We start from the raw sequence: 12,261 nt of genomic DNA, 5'->3' as shown, positions 1-12,261 counted from the left end.
TTTCGTTTTATTTTGCTTATTCCATGTTTATTGAACGTTAAATTGAGGGTCTCACGCACAGATCTGTCTTATAAAGACATAAACGTCATAAAACCCTTTGTGCTTACATAATATCTTAATCACAGGTTTAGGTTAATCTTGAGGAGTCAGTGACGTATATATCTACACTCCACAAAAGAAATGAAAGCAAATATTGAGGGGCAGATTTATCAAAAATATTGAGATGAATTTTCAAATTCGAACTTCAAGCTATTTTTTGTGTACTTCGACTAGGGAATGGTCCAAATTCAATCTAAATTTGAAAAAACTTCAAATATCGAATTTTATCATGTACTGTCTCTTTAAAAATTCGACTTCTACCATCCGCCGTCACAAACCTGCCGAATTGCTGTTTTAGCCTATGGGGGACCTCCCCGAATCTATTTAGAGTCAATTGGTGGACTTTTTTTTGAGAAAAACTTTGATTCGAATTCAATCGAATTCGCTATTACTTCGATTCGTACGTTTCAAATTCAGCCAAATAAGGACCTATTCGATCGAAAATTTACCTTTTCGGACAAAAAAAAACTTTGACTTAATTTCAGTTGTGAATTCGAATTTCGAAGTTTTTCAAATTCGAAATTCGACCCTTGATAAATATGCCCCTGAGTCTTGTTAATCAAACAAAAGAAGTTATTTGTGATATATTTGTAAAGTCGCTGTATATACCTAATCTATTACAGTATTTATTTTATTAGCTGAACAATTCAGGGAATATGTTTGGGTAAATGTTTAAATCTATGTTTTGGGATGGTGGCACGCGGGGAGATTAGTCGCCAAGCAACAAATCTTCGCTACTGCGGGTGACTAATCTCCATGAAATGCCTTCCAGCTAATTGTAAATCTCCAGTGGGAAAACAAACTTGATGCTTCTTTTTTTCTGAAGTTGCCCTGTCAGGAAACTTTAGAAGAAGAAGAAAGTGACACGTTTTCCCACAATGCAATGGTGTATTATTATAGAAGATAATTACCCCTAAAATGCATTTCTTGAACCATCACTGTGGCACACGCACCCACAAAACCATGTACTCCTTTTTTCAGAAATGTTTAACCAAAGGACAAGGAAAGGACATTCCATTTCCATAACTGTTTGAATGGACATCCATCTTGGAAGATTAAATTCAGAAGCTAATGTGTTGAGTTTGAGGTTTGTTCTAGCCTAGTAGTTCAGGTTTACCAGTATTTGACCGTGCTGGGGTTTATGGCAGGTGTTTCTATATGAATGTGAAATTAATCAGATCTTTTTATGTTGAGGTTTTCTGGAATGTCACCTGGTGGCAGACATGCTTACTTATCTGGATTGGTGGTTGACACAGGACAATCTTCAAAAGATAACATTTCTTTTTTCCAGGGTAATGTTAGCCACTCATAGTGAGCCTATTTGGGTCTCAGCCAGTGCCATAATTATAATAATAATATTATCTGAATATAGGCTGAAAGTGATCAGTGAAATACTGCTGAATGCCATTATTTTATCTTAAACATACTTATGCTTTAACCTATGTCAAGTAGCTACTTCACACCACTGTGTAGCTGTGTAATATCCAAAAGACTTTCTTATGGTGGCCATAGACGCACAGATAATATTGTACGAAAACATTTTTCGTACGATATTCGGTGCCTGTATGGTGGGAAAAGAGTAGACAGATATCTGCAGAAGACTTGGCTATCGGTCAGCTCGTCAATCGGCTGGGTGGAAAATTTTGATTGGGTGCCTTTGAAGGAACCCAAATATCGGCTGAATCGTCAGATTCAGGTAGTATATATATATATATATATATATATATATATATATATATATATATATATATATATATATATATATATATATATATATATATATATAAAAATAAAAGAATATATTGTTTCTACCTGTATATCTGACAATGCAGCTCTACGAACGGTCTTTCTTGGAAAGACCTTTTCCAAGAAAGATCGTAATTGTTACGTCTATGGCCACCTTTACTCATCTGAAATGGTGGTTAACATAGGTCAGTTCCAGAAGGTACGTTTAGATGTGGATCATTTTTGAATGGTGAGCCCATTTGGGTCCCAGCCAGTGGACCAGTGGAATAACTACAACTTGCAACTTTTTCAAGGGCTGCCCCAACCAATACCATTCTTTAATATGGTAAAATTGCTCTGGACTTAATACCAGGCTACCTTGAGGAGCACTTTAGGATTATAAGAAGCACCTTCCAGTGACATTCCAAATTGGAAAAATCCCTTTTAATACATTTGTGAAGTGTTGCAACAGCATACAAAGATAAATTCAATTATATGTATGGAATCAGAAAATTGAATTGAAGGTTTAGATGAGGACTAGACAAAAATAACTTTTACCAGTGTTTTAGTGTTTAACATTGAAATATACCCTTAAGTACCCTTGCATACTGACACAAGTTTACCTTGGGGAAGGAAGTCTGCAGCGCCCAAACACAGACTGTTGCTTACATATTGTTTGGCCAGTTGAAAAGTGGTGAACACTTCTGGAGCGTGCATGCCCTTATATTCTTCTGCCTACAAAGAGACTATACTACCAGTAGTTTATAGTTCAACTGCAGGGTTGCATTGCTTTGACATTCTGTTAGTTTGAGTACTTTTGTTACAATGTTGTCAAGGTTGCCAAGACACTGCTCATGATTGGTTCTGACCCACTGTCACACCTCCTGCAGAGTCTCTGGCAATTTGTTGTAAAATGCTGTTGTATTATATTTGTATGTAGCAGGGCTGTAATAATATCACAGTCTCCTGGTGAAAAAAAAATAACATTTCTTTGAATTAGATAATTGTCCCTTTGAATTTTTTTCATTTACTTCCTATAAAATTGCAGAATCTTAAAGATTTACTCTGTTCTTCAAAACCAGTGAAATACAATCTGTGTGTGAGCAGTATACATGCCCCACTCAGCATTCAACAACCAATACAGGAACGACACTTGTTCTCTTGGCTTTAATTTCCTACAGTCCTTTATGGACTTTTCAGTATTAGAAAGATCTTTGTGTAGGGAATCCCCAGATGAAATATGACCTCTAGGGAAGAAATAAACCCAAAACAATGCTGTAGGGAAGTGTAATAAAATTACATGAACCCATAGCAGTACAATACTCAATTTTCAAAGCACTGCACGGGAAACTACGCATACATTTGAGTTCAAAATGGGTAAATATCTCCAAACAATGTGTCATGTGGATAACATTTTTCTATAAAAGCAAGTGATCAAAAACAATTCAGAATGCAATAAAATATCTTTAAATCCAATAACACCATTCAAAGTAATTAAAACAAAGAACCCAGTAGCGAGATCAGTGGTCAACAGAGGAAGCAATTCTGGGTGTCTGGAGTCAGTCGCCAAAAATGTTCAGACTGCTAATAAGTTTAAAAACAAGCACTGAAAATAATCAAATCAGATTTAAGAGCTTCTTAGAAGGAGGATATGGCAGAAGCAATTCTGTTTCTAAGTACAATACTTTAGTTAATTTTGGATTGTATTTAACAGCTATTATACAGCTATATGCCAGGTTCAATTAATATACAGTCATATGACTATTTCTTTGGAGTTTTGTTTATCATTGGTTGTGCTTTTAATATATAACATGCCTTATGGAAACAGTAGTATTTCAGCAGTGACATAAAGTTTATTGGATTAACAGAAAATATGCAATATGCATCATAACAAAATAAGACAGGTGCAATAATTTGGGCACCCCAACAGAGATATTACATCAATACTTAATTGAGCCTCCTTTTGCAAATGTAACAGTCTCTAGACACCTCCAATAGCCTTTGATGAGTGTCTGGATTCTGGATTGTGGTATTTTTGACCATACAAAATCTCTCCAGTTCAGTTAAATTTGATGGCTGCTGAGCATGGACAGCCTGTTTTAAATCATCCCATAGATTTTCAATGATATCCAAGTCGGAGGACTGTGACGGCCATTCCAGAATATTATACTTCTCCCTCTGCACAAATGCCTTTGTAGATTTCTAAGTGTGTTTAGGGTAATTTTCTTGTTGGAGTATCCAACCCCTGCGTAACTTCAAATTTGTGACTGATGCTTGAACATTATCCTGAAGAATTTGTTGATTATTGGGTTGAATTCACCCGACCCTCAACTTTATCAAGGGCCCGAGTCCCTGAACTAGTCACACAGTCCCACAGCATGATGGAACCTCCACCAAATTTGACAGTAGGTAGCAGGTGTTTTTCTTGGAATGCGGTGTTCTTCTTCCGCCATGCAAAGCACTTTTTGTTGTGACCAAATAACTAAATTTTTGTCTCATCAGTCCAAAGCAAATTGTTCCAAAATGACTGTGGCTTGTCTAAATGAGCTTTTGCATACAACAAGTGACTCTGTTTGTGGCGTGAGTGCAGAAAGGGCTTCTTTCTCATCACCCTGCCATACAGATGTTCTTTGTGCAAATTGTAGAACGATGTACAGATACACCATCTTTTCTTGCAGGTCTTTGGAGGTGATCTTTGGGTTGTCTGAAGCCATTCGCACAATCCTCCACATATGGCGCTCCTGTATTTTCCTAGCCTGCCAGACCTGGGTTTTACAGCAACTGTGCCAATGGCCTTCCATTTCCTGATTCCATTCCTTACAGTTTAAACCTCTGAGATAGCTTTTTGTAGCTGAACAATCTTTGTTTTCAGATCTTTTGAGAGTTGCTTTGAGGATCCCATGCTGTCACTCTTCAGAGGAGAGTCAAACAGAAGCACAACTTGCAATTGGCCACCTTAAATACCCTTTCTCATGATTACACACCTGTCTATGAAGTTCAAGACTTAACGAGCTAATCCAACCAATTTGGTGTTGTCAATAATCAGTATGGAGCAGTTACATGCATTCAAATTAGAAAAATTACAAGGCTACCCAAAATTTTGTACGGCCAGTTTTTCACATTTGATTTAATTTCATTAAAGGAACAGTAACACAAAAAAGAAAGCATTTTAAAGTAATTAACATATCATATACTGTTAGCATGCACTGGTAAAAGCTGTGCATTTGCACAGGTTACATAAATAATGTAGAACACCATTGTATTGGACAGAACGTATATGTTATGTGCTATGTAACCTGTGCCTTTTCTCCTTTTTTTCAGCTTAAAGAGCTACACAGCAGCTTCTTTATATAAACTATAATAGTCTTTCTGAAGCAAACATGCCAGTACTTTGATACCCTTTCAGTTTTTGGTGTTACTGTTCCTTTAAAAAACCGAGGAGTTGGTACATAAATCTTTTGACTCAGACTCCATAGCCTTGGTGGTCAAAACTCTAGCTCCAATAGGAACAATCAAGAATCAAAAGCAATGCAAAACTAAAAATGCAACAAAATCACCAAAATTAAATATTACTAACGCAGTTTGATTAGTACTTGGGCAAGAAATAAAACAGTACATTAAATAAAGCAAAAGAAAAATGTGAGTGTTGACCTAATTGTTTGTTTTGTTTTTGTGGTGCTGCTCAGTCCATCCTGAGTTCTGTTCCAAATCAGGAAACCCTGCAGCTATCACCACATCCTAACCAGGGGTAGCTCCAGAGCTCCCAAAGAGCCAATTAGTTACTGCAGCAGAGTTAAGGCAAATCAATAGGATGCACGCCAAACTAGGGTGCATGCCATTTTGGCAGAGGAGTAAAATAGGGAACGAAGAGTGCCTTCAAGTCAGCCCTATCTCCCAGGCAGATAACAACTCAGCCACACCCTCCTCCTAGGCTAAACACACCTCCCCCAGCTGATTGGTCAGTACACTCTAGCATTACTTTCAATGAAGCTGCCACATATGGAGTGTGTGATGTCATCTGCTCCTCCCTTTGGTGCTGTGCTGTGTGATCTGCTCCTCCTGTATCATGGCTGCTGAAGTCTGGAGGGAAAGTGATTTAAAAAGAGAGAAGATTCCTGCTGAGAAGCAGAATTTCACTGAGAAGTTTTATGTAGGAGACTGCACAGAACAGGTGGTAATGTGGGTGCACGGATTTGTGATTAGTGAGTAGTGAGTTGAACCGACATCTTAATGTAACATGGAGGCTCTGAGGGCAGAGAGCTGCAAATTGTCTTTCTAGCTCAAAACATATCTACTTCCCAACTATACTGTTTGTATATGTGTGCAATAAATGTGCTGTACAAGTGATTATATTGTGTTTATTTATGCTAAAATATTAATGTACTCTCTGCCTCCCAGGATGATCTTTATTTTCTGCCTGGTAGGCAGATAAAACCTAGTATCCATGTTGGCCAAACCTCCATAGAATGATTGGTCAGTCCCTTCTACTGTTGCTTCAGTTAAGTTGCCAAAAATTGTGTGATATCATTAGCTCCTCCCTCTAATGATGTGCTGTGTGATCAGATGAGAGCTTCCTCTTTGATGATTAGATAATTTGATAAAAGAGAACAAGGAGGGATCCTGCTGAGAAAGTTTCTCAGAATTCTAAAAACCCTATAAGGTAGGCCAAAAAAAGAAATATTATAATTTTTATGCTGATTATTATCTTTATTCCTGTAGTTAAACACATTCAGCTATGTTGCATATTTTGCCATGTGCTGGCTGCCTCTCAGGATGGTGTTATAGTATATGGACTGTTGTCAGAGTGGTCATAATCACTGCAATTGTATTTGCTTTTACAATATGACCTCTAAATATTTCTTTAAATAACATGATGTATATTCTTCCTAATTAAAAGAGAACTGATGACTTATTTCATCTTTGTTGTTTGTTAAGTTGGTGAAGCATGGCACCAGTGAAAAGAAAATATGCCACTAGGAAGGCTTCAAAAAAGACAAGGCTTTGTGAGTTTATATTGATTTATTTACTAATGTTATGCACTAATGTTATGCACAATTTAATATTTTCCATTCATTTCATAGGCATTTCACTGAATATGTATTGGTAGAATAGATCAACTTACACATGTTTTAGACCCTAAATTCAATTTGCTCTTGGGCCCAGTAACACCTACCACTTACAATTTTTTTATACTATATAAAAGTACATTTATCAAGTTTACTGGAAGGTAACTTTTAATAGGCTTATATAATATTTGAAAAGTGGTATGCATTTTAATGTGATTTTTATATTAAGGGCTATTCCACACGGGGAGATTCTTCGGCGTTTCGGGTCGCGGCGTGAAAACGCAGCGACAGTAGCCGCGACGGTCACCGGCGATAGTTTGTATGGGCGCCTACGTAAAAACGCCTGTGCTAACCACACGAGGCGACGCGCTTTTCAACAGTCGCCTGAAAAAGCCTCACGAGGCACTCCTGTTTAAGAGCAGGGGAATTTTCCAGATGTTCTGCAAAAAGGGCTCTTTTTTGAGATAACATTAACAGTATAGTGTTGTAACCGCGACCCAAAACGCAGAAGAATCTCCCCGTGTGGAATAGCCCTAATAGGTTACAACACTATACTGTTAATGTTATCTCAAAAAAGAGCCCTTTTTGCAGAACATCTGGAAAATTCCCCTGCTCTTAAACAGGAGTGACTTTAATAATACACTGGTTAACATTTAAGTAAACTTTGCTCCTTCTGCACATGAGCAAAACCCTGGACTAATAAATATACATATGAAGGATAAATCATGATTATAGTAGTGTTGGTAAGCAGGCCTGGACTGGGAGTCAAAATAGGCCCTGCCATTCCAAGTACACAGAGGCCCAAACAGCCCCCACCAGCCCAAACAGCCCCCTACCAGCCCACTATATGGTACCTTTCTATTGAACCATACAGCAGTCCCTCTGGCATTTGCCAGAACCCACAGATTGCCAGTCCAGGCCTTTTGGTAAGAATATAAATTGCTACGGTAATCATTTACTGGCACCACCAATTAGTTACAAGAGGAAATTACTATGAACATCTTGCATTTTCTGAACAGTGCCATCAAGTGGTTAGACATTCTTTTAATAAGCAACTGTATTTAGCTAACATTGGGAATGGCCAATGTGCTAAGTACCCTGATGTGTGGTAGCAGCTCTCCAGTTTGCAGTTTCAGAAATCTGGTTGCTAGGGTCAAAATTACCCTAGCAACCATGCACGGATTCAAATAAGAGACAAGAAAATGCACTGGAGAGGGCCTAAATAGAAAGGTGAGCAATAAAGTGACATTAAGGGGCAGATTTACTAAGGGTCGAATTTCAAGGGGAAATATTCCTCGAAATTCGACCAGGGAATAGGCGGAATACCCCCATTCGATCGATCGAATGAAAAATCATTAGATCAACGCTAAAATCGTTCGACCATTCGAATCGAATGATTTTTCATTCGACCAAAAACTTTTAAAAAAAGCCTATGGGACATTTCCATAGGCTTTTATAGCAATTCGGTAGGTTTAATCTGGCGAACAAGGCAGTCGAATGATTTTTTAAAATGACAGTACTTCGACTGTCGAATGATTTTTCCATTCGAATCATTTGATTTGATCGAATATTAACCCATTCAATGGTCGAAGTGCCCAAAAAAAAAAATCAATCATTCGACCAGTGAAATTTTTTTCCCTTCACTTCATTCACCCGAATTTAGTAAATCGGCCCCTAATAATATACTTGTAGCTTATAGAGCATTTGCTGTTGCGCTATCCGTATAAGACATACACTTGAATCAAATTACTTTATAAAAGGACTCCCTCATAACAATATTTAATTTTGTGATAGTTATTAAAAGAAGGAAAATTTAATTAACTTAAAGGGGCAGATTTACTAAGGGTCGAATTTCGAGTGGTCTAAACACTCGAAATTCGACCGTCGAGGGGGGAATAGCGCTCGTTCGAATTCGACTAGCGAATTCGAACTATTTTAGCGCTATTCGATCGATGGAACGATCGAATGGAAATCGATCGATCGAACGATTTTCATTCGATCAAACGCCAAAATCGTTCGAATCGAGCGATTTTGGGAATTCGATCAAATGAAAACCGTTCGATCAAAAAACTTTTCCCAAAAGACTATGGAAGGTCCCCATAGGCTTACAATGCAATTCGGTAGGTTTTATCTGGCGAATTAAATGGTCGAACGATTTTTAAAGGGGAAGTACTTCGACTATCGAATGGTCGAATGATTTTAAATTCGAACGTTCGAATTACTCGAATCGTTCGAATCGATCGAACGATCACTATTCGATGGTCGAGTTTTCAAATTCGATGGTCGAATTTTCAAAAAGTTGCATTCGAAATTCGAATTTTAACCATTCGAATTCTTCACTCGAATTTTGTAAATTTGCCCATATGTGTGCAGCGAGAAAGCCAGTCTCCGCCAAGACTTATCATCGAGTCTGGGCTACCTACCGTCAATGGTGCACCCGTAATATGAAGACCTTCAGGACATTTTTGGTTCCCAACATACTCGAGTTTCTCCATGAGGGATTATCCATGGGTATGTCTCTAGGTTCTCTGAAGTCCCAGACCTCCGCTCTTTCAGTTCTCTTTCAGAAGCACCTAGCCTTGTTACCTGATGTAAAGACTTTCATGCAAGGGGTTGCACATATAGCCCCCCCAATACGCCCACCAACTCCTATCTGGGACCTCACGCTAGTGTTTGGGGCACTTCAACATCCACCTTTCGAACCACTGGGGTCAGTGCTCCTTCAATGGCTTACTTGGAAGACAGTATTCCTTCTAGCAATTGCCTCAGCAAGACAGGTTTCAGAGCTAAATGCATTATCCTGCAAGCCACCCTTCCTAGTTTTTAATCACGACAGAGTGGTTCTCAGAACCATTCCCTCCTTCCTTCCTAAGGTGGTCTTGGATTTTCATTTGAATCAAGAAATAACAAATCCTACCTTCTGTCCTTTGCCGTCAAATCCCAAGGAGGTGGCCCTACATGCTCTGGATCCCGTCAGAGTGTTGAAATTCTATATCCACAGAGATAAGGACATTTGCAAGACCAATGCTCTGTTCATTCTGCCTTCCGAACCTCAAAAGGGTTCTCGGGCTTCTAAACCTACTATCTCCCGTTGGATCAAGCAAGCTATTCAATGAGCCTACACAGCCCATTCTACCGGAGGGATGAGTACGTCCTGGGCGTTCAGAAATCAGGCATCAGCCGAACAGCTGTGTAAGGCAGCCACGTGGACTTCGGTTTAATTCTTTTGCAAAATTTTACCATTTCGATACCTTTACGGCCTCTGACACTCGCTTCGCCAGAAAGGTGCATCAAGCCAGACCGGGAGAAAAGGAGATTTCTCTTTCTCTTCAGTCGCTTGAGGGACACAGGGCTTCCCTCCCTGGATTGAGGCTCTCCATTTTCCGTCAGATATGTTACAGTAACTTGTTTGGAGTATTCTATTCCTATGTCAAATTTTTATTATTAATAATGTTGTTTTCCTGTTGAACACCCCGATAACTTCATTTTGGGGAAGGTACCTCTCTCATCTACTTATACAGGCCCTCGGCAGGTCTAACATGCAAGATTTTGAAATTCTGTCTTTTTGCAGCATCATGGTATAATAAAGCTTGATAAATTCAAAAAAGTTTTTTTTCCTCTAAATATTTTAGTGAAAAAGAACTCAAATATTACAATATTTTACTGTTCAAACTTTAATAAACAACCCCCTAAATGTACATTAATATTTTGAAGAGTTTTTTGTGTCATCACTTTAACCATGTTTTTGCCATTGTACACTACCATCATTGTGTACTTTTCATTTTTTCATCCCGATTTAATTTAATAAAATATAATATAATATGTGATGTGTTAATCCTCATTCTGCATCTGTTTGAATCTGTATTTGTATTATACAGGAAACAACTCTCTTCTATCAAAGAAGAAATTAAGGCAGAATCAGAGATGTTCAACACTGCAACACATGGAATGGGCTTTGCTGTCATAGATATTGTTGCAGCAATATTTGACAAAGCACTCTCGTTAAAGGATAACTAAGCCTAACTAAAGAAGTAGGCAGAAATGTTGTACATTATGTTTTGTGCTTCTGTACCAGCCCAAGGCAACCACAGCCCTTTAGCAGTAAAGATCTGTGTCTCCAAAGATGCCCCAGTAGCTCCCCATCTTCTTTTCTGCTGATTCACTGCACATGCTCTGTGCTGCTGTCACTTACTGAGCTTAGGGAGCCACTCACAATATACAGTACACATAGAATAGAAATGTCACAATATAAGGCTGATTAGTAATTAATACAGATAATTACTACATGGCAGCACAGAAACCAGTGCAGTTAGCATCAGAATTGAATAATCAGCAAACCTGTAGCATCAGCTTATATTGCAGGGGAACCTCATTTTCTGCTGCTGGATAATTAGTGATGACCCCTAAGCTTAGCTTCTCAACAGCCAATCAGAGCCCACTGAGCATGTGAGTGTCACAGACACTTTCCAAGATGGTGACCCCCTGTGACAAGTTTGAAGTCCTGGATCATTGCTGCTATTGACAAGCTGAAACTTTAGCCTCCTGCAATAAGTTCACTATAGAAAATGTAGTTTTTTTTCCATATTGTTTATGGGTTAGTTCTCCTTTAAAAATGTCATTTTCGGTTGGTATGTTTTGTAGCTAAAAGGAAGTTAAGCCATATTCATTGCACTCCTATTGCAAATGAGTTATTCTGCCCATATAAAAATGTTACTATCTGGTACCATTTCATCCTGTTGAAAACTGTGAAAAAATGTAATCATAAATAGTCTTTTTTGTATTTAAAATGAATAGTTATTGCATAATCATGAATATGATTATATGTGATATTGCATATTACAAATTTCTGTATATATACTGTATATATATATATATATATATACAGTATATATATAAATATACATAAATATATATTTGTGTATATATGTACACACGTTATATTTATTAAAAATCTGTTTCACTCTTAAAAAATTTCTTATGGATGTTTTTTTTACCATTATACTACTTTATTTTAGCACACAGGAAATACACATGATACAATGACTTATACAATGTAATAAAAATAAATTTCACAAAGACACACCCCCCCCAGGTTCTAAGGGAGCTTTCTGATATTCTCAGAGTCATCTGGTATGGTGCCTATGGATTGGAGAAAAGCTGATGTTATTCCAATATTTAAAAAGGGATTACGATCTCAGCCTGGCAATTATAGGCCAGTAAGCTTGACATCTGTGGTGGGCAAATTATTTGATGGCTTGTTAAGGGATCACATTCATGTCCTAGTGACTGTCATTATGAGCAGCAATCTGCATGGCTTTATGGAGGACAGGTCATGTCAGACAAATCTGATTGCTTTTTATGATGTGGTAAG

At 37.9% G+C, this 12,261-nt stretch overlaps 1 long non-coding RNA gene across 2 annotated transcripts; it reads left to right on the top strand.

Annotated features, from left to right (window-relative positions):
* The first annotated feature begins 5,514 nt into the window (after positions 1-5,514).
* Positions 5,515-10,978, top strand: LOC121399997. Of its 2 annotated transcripts, none has more exons than XR_005965447.1 (3): positions 5,515-6,026; positions 6,760-6,827; positions 10,769-10,978. It is a non-coding gene; the product is annotated as an uncharacterized LOC121399997 (long non-coding RNA). The 2 variants fall into 2 exon arrangements; XR_005965448.1 differs by having other exon boundaries at positions 5,520-5,995.
* Positions 10,979-12,261: the final 1,283 nt, after the last annotated feature.

The sequence above is a fragment of the Xenopus laevis genome, chromosome 2L (assembly GCF_017654675.1).
Source record: "Xenopus laevis strain J_2021 chromosome 2L, Xenopus_laevis_v10.1, whole genome shotgun sequence".
Lineage (NCBI taxonomy): Eukaryota > Metazoa > Chordata > Amphibia > Anura > Pipidae > Xenopus > Xenopus laevis.
Note: the sequence above shows the minus strand (reverse complement) of the source record. Positions and strands in the feature narration are given on the sequence as shown.